This window comes from Schistocerca piceifrons, chromosome 4, assembly GCF_021461385.2.
Source record: "Schistocerca piceifrons isolate TAMUIC-IGC-003096 chromosome 4, iqSchPice1.1, whole genome shotgun sequence".
Taxonomy (NCBI): domain Eukaryota; kingdom Metazoa; phylum Arthropoda; class Insecta; order Orthoptera; family Acrididae; genus Schistocerca; species Schistocerca piceifrons.
The window spans coordinates 44,121,950-44,135,500 of NC_060141.1; positions in this window are offsets into that span (position 1 = coordinate 44,121,950).

Consider the following 13,551-nt stretch of genomic DNA (forward strand, 5'->3'; position numbering starts at 1 on the left):
GCAATAAGCATTTGTGTGAGGTATACCAATGACTTTATATGGTCCATTATAAACAAACTTAAATTTAGAGATTTCATTGTCTATCTCGCTCGATTTCTCATGAGCTTTTACAAGTACTAAGTCTCCGGTTGCAAACTTTGCAAAACGCGCTTTAGCGTCATGACGACGTATGGGAGCATCGGCTTTTAGCTTCATTACTTCTCGCAAACGATCTTTTTTCGCACCAATACTAATGTCAATCCGTGTAGGGAATTTGACCATCTCTTCCGCAAGTCCCGGTTTGTCTGAAATCACTCTCTTATTCCTCATTATTATTTCATACAGGCCTCGTCTTTGTTCATGTGTTACGCTTGACACACCGTCTACAATAGTTTCCAATTCACTTTCTACACTATTGTCAATGCCGAGATTCCTCACGCAGTAGTTCAAATTCATACCTACGTCAATAGCATCCAGCCAGGTAACAATGTGTATAGGCTGATATTGCCTATGCACACCATCTCCTGCCTCGTCAAAACTAACTACTATTGTTTTATTTTGTGCCGTACTTGTCAAAGTTTTGCTCTCCCAATTAATCACTGCACTGTAGTTTAATAGCCAGTCTAACTCGATAATTACTTCCGTAGTTAAGTCTGGCACGACGACAAACTCTTGTTCAAATCGTGCCCCACATATCTCGAAGTTGACAAAAATCTGTTTTGTGACCGGTTTACTGGCCTTCCCAGTAGCACCGATAATTTTCACTCCTGTTACTGGCATAACTACGATGCCAGGTCTGTCTTTCAGTAACTCAAATATTTTCCCAGATACAGCACTCAATTCTGCACCGGTGTCAATCAACACGTTAAGTTGTAGGTCGTGCATATTAACAGACACTACTATCTGTCTACACTTGTCCTCGACGGTTTCTTTATTTTCCCACAGTAAATCCTCGTCTATATCCAGGTCATTCCAGAAAAAATCATCCGGCTTTGATCCTAAATCCGGCTTATCTGGCGGCTTTTTCAGCCTCTGTTCACATACAGTGTTAATTTCAACACGTTTGTCCTGAGGCTTAGTCTGTAGCTTCGCCTCCAATACCGAAACCTTTTCCTGTAACTCGTCAACTAGTGAGTGTTGATTTGCTATCAATTCACTAATTGTCACCTTCGTTGATTCCACTTTGGTCAGATTGATCTCATCTGCCAATCTACCTGGAGGAATGTGCCAAGTAGTATCTGCAATTACTTCCTCTGGATCTGCGCAACCCACACTGCTACCGTCTGACCGTATAACGTCAGCTCTAACCTCATACACGCTGTAATCGACGTGCTTTTCTACCAATCGTGTCCGGCTATCAATAAATTCTTGTAATCTTTCTCCTCAATACTTTCGCAATGTTTAAACTGGAGTTTTGCGTCGGATGGGTCGGCCACTTCTAACACGGTAACTTTCGGTAAAGTCTGCCGGTCAGGGCCAGAACTTTTCGTTACTACTTCAACATCCAACTCCTGCGGGACGAAACACGACGAATCTTGCTCGTGCTCCCCATTAACATCAACTATTTCTCGTAAAGTCTGCCGGTTAGGGCCAGAACTTTCTATCACTTCACAAACACTATCTTCCTGCGGAACGAGACGCGGCAAATCCTGCCCGCGCTCTCCATATACACTTCTCCCGTACAGGCCCCTATAATCTCTTAGTTCGTCGTATAAGCGACCGAACTCCCTTAACCAGACCTCATCCCTCTCTGCATCCCCTCGCTCGATGACGGACGTGTTATCCGACATCTGATCTTCTCTCAACACTTGCGAATCATTCTTAAACTCAATCTCCAGTTCCGCTGTGGGTGTTACAGCTGCCATTTTATAATCGATTTTCGGAACACTACTTAAATTGTTCTCACTGACAGTGAATGTATTTTCTACTGCCGTGCCTACAGCTGATCTACTACTCGTGGGCGCACTCCTTTCTCCTAACACTGACACACTCTCCCGCCGTTGATTATTCCACACGGAATTTTCATAACGACGACACATGGGTTTTCTCCTGTTATTGGGCCGCCAAAATTTCTCCACGCCCGGTCGGCCCCTCACCGGCGCGGCTAATGGTTTCCCTGTCTCGTCCCAGCAGATACGCTCCCCGGATACTGCTGTGGCGGCTGGTCACACCCTCTGGCGTTATTACTATTCTGTGAAGCCCGTATCACGTTAGTATGATACTGGTTTCGGTCATTCCTGTTATTTGCCTTGCACCGATTGTTATTACTGTCCGAATCATTATTGTTATTGCTGCCATGGTTGCGGTATGCATTATTCCCATGGTTATCGTTGTGGTATCCGTTGTTGTTACCACAGCCTCTACCACTGTCCCGATTATTGCGCAAACTGCCCTCGTCCTCAACTCTTTGCTGGAAATCATTGATTGTCTTGTAATTGCTTCCTACGTATCGTTTTGTATCATCTGGAAGCTTCTTGTAGAGTTCCTAGACTATCTCGGATTCCGTGCGGCGATCACGCAAATATTCCAACTTGCGGATCCAGCCCTTACAGAACTCCTTCATCGAGCCGCGCGAATTCGCATCGAAAGGCCTCGATACGACAAATTCGCGCCAGACACTTTGTTGTTTTTGCTCTGACCAGTATTCAGCCAGAAACAAATTTTTAAACTCGTCAAAAGTCAGGTTCGTAATGTTGAGGTTTAAGCCCCAATGTTTGGCATCACCAGCCAACACGTCAATAACCGCATTAATTTTTCTCTCATTAGTCCATGATCTGGGTAAAACTCTTTCACAATTTTTAATGAAATCCGTCGCGTGTTTACCGCCTTCTTTCAGGGGGTCGAACCGTTCGTCTTTCGTCAACAATTCCGAACTATGTGCACATATTGGCACATAGCCCTGTTTTTCGTCAAGTTCTTTTCTAATTCCGACACTCTCGTAATTACTTGGCAAATGGCGTCGCAAGCCTTTCCACTTCTCTCTTTTTCTCTTCGCAGGTATTAGCCTGCTTCCTCACTTTGGTATCTACTTCGGATACTAAAGCCTTTAAAGTTTCCACCTTCTGTTGATCCTGTTTTTTCACTAATTGAATTTGTTCCGTCACCTTCTTCTCGATGATCGGAGCAACAGCTTCTCCTACACTTTTCTCGATTCTGCTAATTTCGGAGTCAAAACGAGTATTTATGCTCGCAATTTCCGCCTGAAGTCCTATCATTTCCTGTTTAAGATTACCGATTTCGGTATTAATCATAACAACATCTTCTTTGATTTTATCAACTTTTGTGTTAACAACTCCAACATTGTTGTTAACAACATTAATAGCTTTGTTCTGATTGTCTAGCTTCCGTTCGATTTTTTCAGACTGAGCTTCTTGCTTGGCAGACTGAGCTTCTTGCTTGGCAGACTGAGCTTCTTGCTTGGCAGCCTGAGCTTTAATTTCTGCCGATTGACTCCTGATTTCGTTAATCAAAACATTCAGTAAATCAGTTAAATTCCCGGAAACTACCGGTTTTACATCCGTAGCTGGTTCCTCTTTATATGTTCCCCTGTATTCGTCATCAAGGGGTACAGATTTGATTTTCGCTTCCGATTCCGAAACATTTTCTAAACTTTGGAATTCCATTTCTGCTCTTTGCTGCGTTTCGGCGGTCGCGTCTTTCATGCTAGCCGCCTGCCCCTGAACAATGGGTTCCGCGGTGCGTGTTTCCCATTGTTCGAGCGATTGTTCCGTATCCAAGTCTACCAAATTTTGGTAATTGTTGCCTTCACTCATTTTAATAATTTTCAATATAAATGCCAAATCTCAAATATAATTAGGATTACAACCACTACTTATTCTCGCTGACGTAACGGCCTGTTCGTAACCATTACTTTGTTACGAGATTTGCACAATGCAAAATACGTGTCCAGAACAACTTCAAATTTGAAGATTGTCCTGCCACCAGGACGCCACGTGTAACATCCCCCTCACTTATCGACCTTGTTGTTGTTGTTGTGGTCTTCAGTCCTGAGACTGGTTTGATGCAGCTCTCCATGCCACTCTATCCTGTGCAAGCTTTTTCATCTCCCAGTACCTACTGCAACCTACATCCTTCTGAATCTGCTTAGTGTATTCATCTCTTGGTCTCCCTCTACGATTTTTACCCTCCACGCTGCCCTCCAATACTAAATTGGTGATCCCTTGATGCCTCAGAACATGTCCTACCAACCGATCCCTTCTTCTGGTCAAGTTGTGCCACAAACTTCTCTTCTCCCCAATCCTATTCAATACTTCCTCATTAGTTATGTGATCTACCCATCTAATCTTCAGCATTCTTCTGTAGCACCACATTTCGAAAGCTTCTATTCTCTTCTTGTCCAAACTATTTATCGTCCATGTTTCACTTCCATACATGGCTACACTCCATACGAATACTTTCAGAAATGACTTCCTGACACTTAAATCAATACTGGATGTTAACAAATTTCTCTTCTTCAGAAACGCTTTCCTTGCCATTGCCAGCCTACATTTTATATCCTCTCTACTTCGACCATCATCAGTTATTTTGCTCCCCAAATAGCAAAACTCCTTTACTACTTTAAGTGCCTCATTTCCTAATCTAATTCCCTCAGCATCACCCGACTTAATTAGACTACATTCCATTATCCTTGTTTTGCTTTTGTTGATGTTCATCTTATATCCTCCTTTCAAGACACTGTCCATTCCATTCAACTGCTCTTCCAAGTCCTTTGCTGTCTCTGACAGAATCACAATGTCATCGGCGAACCTCAAAGTTTTTATTTCTTCTCCATGAATTTTAATACCTACCCCGAATTTTCCTTTTGTTTCCTTTACTGCGTGCTCAATATACAGATTGAACAACATCGGGGAGAGGCAACAACCCTGTCTTACTCCCTTCCCAACCACTGCTTCCCTTTCATGTCCCTCGACTCTTATAACTGCCATCTGGTTTCTGTACAAATTGTAAATAGCCTTTCGCTCCCTGTATTTTACCCCTGCCACCTTCAGAATTTGAAAGAGAGTATTCCAGTCAACATTGTCAAAAGCTTTCTCTAAGTCTACAAATGCTAGAAACGTAGGTTTGCCTTTCCTTAATCTTTCTTCTAAGATAAGTCGTAAGGTCAGTATTGCCTCACGTGTTCCAGTGTTTCTACGGAATCCAAACTGATCTTCCCCGAGGTTGGCTTCTACTAGTTTTTCCATTCGTCTATAAAGAATTCGTGTTAGTATTTTGCAGCTGTGACTTATTAAGCTGATAGTTCTGTAATTTTCACATCTGTCAACACCTGCTTTCTTTGGGATTGGAATTATTATATTCTTCTTGAAGTCTGAGGGTATTTCGCCTGTTTCATACATCTTGCTCACCAGATGGTAGAGTTTTGTCAGGACTGGCTCTCCCACGGCCGTCAGTAGTTCCAATGGAATATTGTCTACTCCGGGGGCCTTGTTTCGACTCAGGTCTTTCAGTGCTCTGTCAAACTCTTCACGCAGTATCATATCTCCCATTTCATCTTCATCTACATCCTCTTCCATTTCCATAATATTGTCCTCAAGTACATCGCCCTTGTATAGACCCTCTATATACTCCTTCCACCTTTCTGCTTTCCCTTCTTTGCTTAGAACTGGGTTTCCATCTGAGCTCTTGATATTCATACCAGTCGTTCTCTTATCTCCAAAGGTCTCTTTAATTTTCCTGTAGGCGGTATCTATCTTACCCCTAGTGAGATAGGCCTCTACATCCTTACATTTGTCCTCTAGCCATCCCTGCTTAGCCATTTTGCACTTCCTGTCGATCTCATTTTTGAGACGTTTGTATTCCTTTTTGCCTGTTTCACTTACTGCATTTTTATATTTTCTCCTTTCATCAATTAAATTCAATATTTCTTCTGTTACCCAAGGATTTCTACTAGCCCTCATCTTTTTACCTACTTGCTCCTCTGCTGCCTTCACTACTTCATCCCTCAAAGCTACCCATTCTTCTTCTACTGTATTTATTTCCCCCATTCCTGTCAATTGCTCCCTTATGCTCTCCCTGAATCTCTGTACAACCTCTGGTTCTTTTAGTTTATCCAGGTCCCATCTCCTTAAATTCCCACCTTTTTGCAGTTTCTTCAGTTTTAATCTACAGGTCATAACCAATACATTGTGGTCAGAGTCCACATCTGCCCCTGGAAATGTCTTACAATTTAAAACCTGGTTCCTAAATCTCTGTCTTACCATTATATAATCTATCTGATACCTTTTAGTATCTCCAGGGTTCTTCCATGTATACAACCTTCTTTCATGATTCTTAAACCAAGTGTTAGTTATGATTATGTTGTGCTCTGTGCAAAATTCTACCAGGCGGCTTCCTCTTTCATTTCTGTCCCCCAATCCATATTCACCTACTATGTTTCCTTCTCTCCCTTTTCCTACACTCGAATTCCAGTCACCCATGACTATTAAATTTTCGTCTCCCTTCACAATCTGAATAATTTCTTTTATTTCATCATACATTTCTTCAATTTCTTCGTCATCTGCAGAGCTAGTTGGCATATAAACTTGTACTACTGTAGTAGGTGTGGGCTTCGTATCTATCTTGGCCACAATAATGCGTTCACTATGCTGTTTGTAGTAGCTTACCCACATTCCTATTTTCCTATTCATTATTAAACCTACTCCTGCATTCCCCCTATTTGATTTTGTGTTTATAACCCTGTAGTCACCTGACCAGAAGTCTTGTTCCTCCTGCCACCGAACTTCACTAATTCCCACTATATCTAACTTCAACCTATCCATTTCCCTTTTTAAATTTTCTAACCTACCTGCCCGATTAAGGGATCTGACATTCCACGCTCCGATCCGTAGAACGCCAGTTTTCTTTCTCCTGATAACGACATCCTCTTGAGTAGTCCCCGCCCGGAGATCCGAATGGGGGACTATTTTACCTCCGGAATATTTTACCCAAGAGGACGCCATCATCATGTAATCATACAGTAAAGCTGCATGCCCTCGGGAAAAATTACGGCTGTAGTTTCCCCTTGCTTTCAGCCGTTCGCAGTACCAGCACAGCAAGGCCGTTTTGGTTATTGTTACAAGGCCAGATCAGTCAATCATCCAGACTGTTGCCCTTGCAACTACTGAAAAGGCTGCTGCCCCTCTTCAGGAACCACACGTTTGTCTGGCCTCTCAACAGATACCCCTCCGTTGTGGTTGCACCTACGGTACGGCTATCTGTATCGCTGAGGCACACAAGCCTCCCCACCAACGGCAAGGTCCATGGTTCATGGGGGGGTTATCGACCTTAATGACAGTGAAAAATTAAACCGTGTGTACCTAATGGAAATTTGGGAGAAGCAATCGTCACCGAAGTTAATCTGTCGGTAAAGAGGGAGGAGAGGGTTACATCTAAATGAAAGGATAAATGCAAATGAATCTGGTGGAAATTAATTTTGAAAAGGGGTAAAGTTAATAAAGAAAGTAAATGTGCGGCCGTTACGTTAACAATTAACTAGCGGTAATTAGATATTTGAGATTTGGGGGAAACTACGATCGCCAGTCCTATGGACAATTACTATAGTAACTGAAAAAGAAAGGTTATTACACATATAACTAACACTAGAAGCGTGGCAACTGAAGGTTGACACGTGTAGTGTGAAAACTGAAAGTTTATCAGAAGTAATAAATTTCGCTACACTCTGACTCAATTTAGCAAAGGAATTAATAAAAGCGGAAAATTCAAAGTTAATTTAGTGACTGAAATTAATAGTGAGCTTTGTTTCTGAAGCACATCGAAATTCAGTAAAATACGGTTAGTCTTGGACTACCTCAACAATCATTTCAAAAGCTACTTGAATCTACGCAATTTAGAAATAAGAGATTTAACTTTGAACTTGAACTGAGTGATTCTCAACAATTAACAATAGTAAAATTTAGTACGTACAAAGCTAGCCGCAGTCACAGGTAAGCTAAAATATGCTAACAAAACTCGCACTCTTAATTTGTGCTCGTGCAATCTAAATATTGTAGCCAGCTATGAATACCTTAACTGAACTTTGAAATTAAAGCAGTGAAATGGAATGATATTACTTTAATGCTGGCGTCTGAATTTCAACGACACTCCGGTTCATTTCGGAATAGGAAGGGACCTTGCTTGGTAATGCAATTGGGATAATGAGAAACAAAGGTTCATGCTAAGTTATTGTAATTTTGTGATGCAACAATTTTAAAAGCTGAGGTCTGCCGTACAGTTCTAAAACTTGAGGTGGTTCCAGTCTTCCTTGTTGGCTGATTGAAAGTTTGAAGCTGTCGACCGAGGAGGTGGCGACAGTCACTCATTGTCGGCCGTCACTGTTGCAGAAGCTGGATGTTGGCGCGCCTTCTTCTCGACACGGTCTCCAGGCGAAACGGACTCTTGATGTGTGCCAGCTAACGCTTCCCGTCCGCGACACCATGTCCGAAACTATCATAGCAAGTCGAGCGCAATTACATGCTGCCAAACACCGGAAGCGCGGCAACTCATGGGAGCGTCACACAACACACCTGCTCCACTGCACTACCCCAGCCAGACTCCCCTCTGCCTGCGCTCCACACAGCCGAGTTCACACTACCAAAGATCCTAAACACTTTGGTTCTCCACACGACCTATCGATGTATTCGTTCGATAGTATAGTTCTCCCTAGGCCAGACCCAGCGTATAAATACAAATAATATTCACAAAACATACCAATTATACATCGACATAAATGCATATACACTACTGGCCATTAAACTTGCTACACCAAGAAGAAAAGCAGATGATAAACGGGTATTCATTGGACAAATATATTATACTAGAACTGGCATGTGATTACATTTTCACGCAATTTGGGTGCATAGATCATATGAAATCAGTACCCTGGACAAGCACCTCTGGCCGTAATAACGGCCTTGATACGCCTCGGCATTGAGTCAAACAGAGCTTGGATGGCGCGTACAGGTACAGCTGCCCATGCAGCTTCAAAACGATACCACAGTTCATCAAGAGTAGTGACTGGCGTATTGTGACGAGCCAGTTGCTCGCCCACCATTGACCAGACGTTTTCAATTGGTGAGAGATCTGGAGAACGTGCTGGCCAGGGCAGCTGTCGAGCATTTTCTGTATCCAGAAAGGCCCGTACAGGACCTGCAACATGCGGTCGTGCATTATTCTGCTGAAAAGTAGGGTTTCACAGGGATCGAATGAAGGGTAGAGCCACGGGACGTAACACATCTGAAAAGTAACGTCCATTGTTCAAAGTGCCGTCAATGCGAACAAGAGGTGACCGAGACGTGTAACCAATGGCACCCCATACCATCACACCGGGTGATACGCCAGTATGGCGATGACGATTACACGCTTCCAATGTGCGTTCACCGCGATGTCGCCAAACACTGATGCGACTATCATGATGCTGTAAACAGAACCTGGATTCATCCGGAAAAATGACATTTTGCCATTCGTGCACCCAGGTTCGTTGTTGAGTACACCATCGCAGGCGCTCCTGTCTGTGATGCAGCGTCAAGGGTAACCGCAGCCATGGTCTCCGAGCTGATAGTCCATGCTGCTGCAAACGTCGTCGAACTGTTCGTGCAGATGGTTGTTGTCTTGCAAACGTCACCATCTGTTGACTCAGGGACGGAGACGTGGCTGTAAGATCCGTTACAGCCATGCAAATAAGATTCTTGTCATGTCGACTGCTAGTGATACGAGGCCGTTGAGATAAAGCACGGCGTTCCGTATTACCCTCCTGAACCCACCGATTCCATATCCTGCTAACAGTAATTTGATATCGACCAACGCGAGCAGCAATGTCGCGATACGACAAACCGCAATCGCGATAGGCTACAATCCGACCTTTATCAAAGTCGGAAACTTGATGGTACGCATTTCTCCCCCTTACACGAGGCATCACAACAACGTTTCACCAGGCAACGCCGGTCAACTGCTGTTTGTGAATGAGAAATCGGTTGGAAACTTTCCTCATGTCAGCACGTTGTAGGTGTCGCCACTGGCACCAACCTTGTGTGAATGCTCTGAAAAGCTAATCATTTGGAAATCACAGTATCTTCTTCCTGTCGGTTAAATTTCGCGTCTGTAGCACGTCATCTTCGTGGTGTAGCAATTTTAATGGCCAGTAGTGTATATACAAATAGTAAAACAATAACAATATACAAAGACACAGAAATGTTATATCTTCAGGTAACAAAATAAGGAAAAAAATTTGCAGTGCAGTAGATGGAAATAGGAGGATATTCATTTCCGGCGTTGCAAGCCACAGCTGGCGACATGTTGTCGTCATTCGTGTCATCGTGCAGGTTCTCTGAGGGCTGATCCTGCCGGACAACCTATGGAGCTTCAGGAGGTGGTGACCTGTCTCATTGCGAGCCACTCCTTTTGTGCCTTTTGGGTGAACGTTGTTTGCGTGCTCGTACCTCTGTTGGAAGATGGGAGGGAGTCACAGAGGTCTTGGAGGAAGGCCATCGTGGGGACGATAAGTGAAGGGGCGCCCATGTCATCGGCCAGAAGGGGAACGGAAGTCGTCGCTGTTGGTAGTTGCGAGGGATAGTGTCAGGTAGTGAGCGTGACCCGTCGAACCCGGCCGTATCCGAAGCAGCAGGAATGGTCGCCAGTACATGGTCCAACGGACGGCGGTCGGCGGTAGGAGCACCGATAGGTAGGTGATCGGCGAAACCGTATATCGGAGTCAGAGGCTCCACAGTAGCGGCTGGCAGTTGGGTGATTAGTCACTGAGGACACTTAGACCTTAGGTGGACTTCTTTGCTGCACCTAGAACAGGTGTTGGGTTGGCCGCGTGGGACCCGCGGATTTGCAGCTAAGATGGCACGTGGCAATGCAGATCGATGGCGATCTGGGACTGCGCCAAGTGCTCAGCAGTGTGGCCATGTACAGTGCCATAGGGGTGGAAAGCCGCCAGGCGCTCCAATGGTATTCCGGTAACTCCTATTGTGCGCGTTCCGAAGCCTCAGTTGTCGACAAGGACCGCACCGGCATTTCCGTCGGCGCGACAAGAGCGTAGTCAATGCTTGGTGTCACGAAGTATTCTTCCCCACACTGACGTATGCCGTACTGCTTAATATGGAAAAATGGATGCCCAAGATGTCGGAAGCTGAGATCTCAGCGTTCAACTTCCAAGGCATTTGGTCGGGTGTAATCATTGCAGAAGGTGTCCGCCCCCGGTAGCTGAAAGGTCAGCGTGACGGATTGTCAGTCCTCTGGGCCAAGGTTCGATTTCCGGCTGGGTCGGGGAATTTTCTCCGCCCAGGGACTGGGTGTTGCGCTGTCCTCATCATCACCCTACCATCCTCATGGACTCCAGGTCGCCGAAATGGAGTCAAATTGAAAGACAGGCACCAGGCGAACGGTCTGTCCGAAGGAGGGCCCTAGCTATACGACTAAATGAATTGCAGAAGCTGAATCGTAGTGATGATTTTCGAAAAAAGTTGGCCGTGGTTCTAGTACACCTACGCGACATGTAACTGATGGCCGCTAAAAAGTAAACAACAGCGAGCGCGCGCGGCGCTTCGCAGGCGGAAACGACAGCACGTCCGCACTGCAGGGCGGCGAAAGCTGGACTTTGCCTTAAGCCCGTCTCACACGGAGCAAGATTCGCTGTGAGTTTCCTTGCTGGCTCGCGCGGCGGCTACCTTGCGGGCTCCGTCGTCTGCTATTTTTCTTGCAAGGTTCCCTGCGAGCTACCTGCGTTGGCCAATCATGAGGCGTTTCGTTTGTGACGGCAGACGCGGAAAGCTTGGGCGGGAAGCCTTTGTTGATAGTTGCTTTTCTGCTGTTGTGAGGTGCGGTAGGAAGTTCTTATAATTATTAAATAATGGCACCGCAGTGGTCCAAGGAAGCGATTGAAACATTGATATGTACTTATAGGGCAGAACAGTGTCTGTACGTCGTGAAAAGCGCAAACTATTATAATAAACACTTGCGTGCAGAGACACTAGAAAGAGTTGCAAATACTAATACATCCATTCATATGAAATTTGGAAATGATGTACGATCTTCTATCCTACAAAATAAAGTCGTATATAACAGTCATTATTGGTATATTTATAAAATCAAACAGTAATGAAATGGTGATACTTTTCAAACAAAAGTAGGTGTTATGTGAATTAACCTCAACTCTTTATGAAGCATGGAGAGCACACCTTTTTCCAGCGTTTCTCCTCTTAATACAGTTTTTCGTCCATTCTTTCTTTCTTCTTCTCTCATTAGCATGCATTTCTGCATCGTTTAGCACCAAAACAGCTAATAACGCCAGTTTGCTCTGAACATCTGTACCTGAAGCAGCCATCTTCGTCCGATACAACATGCAGCCGATCACAACACAACTAGCTGCCAATCTTGCACCGTGGGAGAGCTTCGGCATGGAAGATAGCCGGCTCCTTCCCTGCAAGCCGGCAGGCATGCACGCCATCTCGCCAACTTGCGGCGAACCTTGCTCCGTGTGAGACGGGCTTTAGCCATTCGGGCACGCCGTCAGGACCGATCCAAGCTTTCAGCACCCTCATGGCCACGTGCCATAGTGCTCGCATACACACACAGAGAGACATTGTTTGGTTTGTTAGATAGCCTTGGTTGGACATGAGGTACAGTTCGGCAGTGTCTGTATTTTACAGTGTCTGTGTACCTGCCAGAAGGAACATCGCATCAAACAATACAGACACTCTAATATACAGGCACTGCCCTACTGTAACTTCTTCTTTAGTCTTGTGCCGAGTTAGCTGTGGACCGTTGGATACGACCACAAAACATAGCGTCAGAAAGGGCTATTCACTTTGCCTGTTTACGGTTTGCTTCGCCACGTCTGCAGCTGATAGTCGTGACCTAGCTTCTCATCATGAGGCGTTAAAAAGGTCTCAGTATTTAAGATAACTGACTGCACTGGCCATTCAATTTCCTCTATCAGTGCTTACAGTTGGTATCAAAATATGACGCTGTAATTCCCGGCATAAATTATCATTAGTCTTGCGTAACTGGAAAGAATTTAAATATAGCGATTGTGAAGAAAGTATTGTTTTGCAAGACTCACAGAATGAGTTTACTTTTAGATAGTGTCGTTTCGGACGTCTTCACAAACAAATAACGGTAGCAAAGTGGGAGATTTAATTTTTTCCTGGAATCTCGTGATGTGAAGAAATACATCTTAATCATGTATTTCAGTTCGCTCGTGCTGGCAGTAGCAGACATTACAATTCCACTGAGAGGTGAATAGGAGACTACCTTGCAGCACGGACGTAGCGCGGGCAGCCGCTGGCTGCTCAGGTCATTAGCACAGCCGACCGCCCCCTCTAGCCGCGACATGTTTACGCCGGCAATTACCAGGGGATACCTACCTGCGTGGCTGGCTCCTCCCCTACCACCTCCTCTCTAGCCGGGGCGCTGCACAGACGCTGCAGTCCGGGACTACCCTAATGTCGCTGTGTACGGCGCTACAGACGTGTTATCTGCTGCACCAGTCAGGAGATGAGCGTCAAAGACCATTTTATTTTTAATTCTCTAATTGTCTCTTCATACCCCTCACTCCAAATGGGTTAGTGACAG